Source organism: Schistosoma mansoni (genome assembly GCF_000237925.1).
Source record: "Schistosoma mansoni, WGS project CABG00000000 data, supercontig 0144, strain Puerto Rico, whole genome shotgun sequence".
In the NCBI taxonomy this organism is placed as follows: Eukaryota; Metazoa; Platyhelminthes; class Trematoda; order Strigeidida; family Schistosomatidae; genus Schistosoma; species Schistosoma mansoni.
The window spans coordinates 463,242-464,329 of NW_017386043.1; the positions used below are offsets into that span (position 1 = coordinate 463,242).

Here is a 1,088-nt window from a genome sequence, read left to right on the forward strand (position 1 = left end):
GATTCATTGAAAACAATCATCTATCATGAAACAATGTTATTTATACACTAATTAGAAATATATATTGAAAACCTGGTAATTAGAACTTAGTTATATTTTCCTAAACTTATATTTAATTATGATCAGGAGGGAGGCTTTATGGAGATTTCAGTAATTTTATAGTTGTATTGATTAGTCAATTAAAGCTAGACCACCATGGAAAATCTGGAATTGGTTGAAGTTACGCACTAAAACCGTTGGATGCCGGCTCATTGGTCTAGAGGTTGGGCGTTCGCGCGCAAGACCGATAGGTCCCGGGTTCGAGTCCCTATGGATGGGATAGTGGGTACGCACTACTGAGAAGTCCCATACTAAGACAAAACGGCCGTCCAGTGCTTCTAGGTTTTCCATAGTGGTCTAGTTTAATTGACTCATGAATTGAACTATTAAGATTGTATTTAATTGTTTTATATATAAATAATTTAGAACTATGCTTTTTGCAAATATATTCGTGCATAAAATAGAATTTTCCATAACTCTACTGATTTATGTCACGATGACATAGAATGATAGCAAAACTCAAATCGTTTTGTCAACATTGACTTTCAAAAGACAGACTAGAGATTTGCATAACTCATAATCCATTGATAAGCATCGAGACTTATCTGTATATTCAAGATATCATTGTAATTGACCTATCTTGATGACTTTTGTTCAGACCTTTAAATCTAAATAGTTTAACTTAATGTCAACTTTGTATTGATGCATAAATTATACATTGATTTCAGTCTACTTTCTTTCTGTCTAATATTTTAATTCTTGAGGTCATGACCTGAGATTATAGTTCTGAAACCTTGTAAATGTAATTAAGGAATTGAAACGATACTCTGATTATAAGTTAAGCAGTTGACAATAACGGATTAATGTTTATTAATATACCTAAAAAGTTGAATGACGGATAATTCTGACTGTCTTCTCTTCTCCAAATAAAAATTAGTTCACAGAATAAATTCTTACTTTTCACTAAATCTCGAGACTTTGTAATGAAATTTCGGGTTAAAAACAGTTCAGTCAGTTAATATTTTAAACTACAACGAAAACAGGCCTAA

The 1,088-nt window shown here is 31.8% G+C and overlaps 1 non-coding gene across 1 annotated transcript; it reads left to right on the plus strand.

The window, feature by feature from the left end:
* The first annotated feature begins 245 nt into the window (after positions 1 to 245).
* Positions 246 to 320, plus strand: Smp_tRNA_01429_Pseudo_CAA.1.1. Its single transcript has one exon. It is a non-coding gene (tRNA).
* Positions 321 to 1,088: the final 768 nt, after the last annotated feature.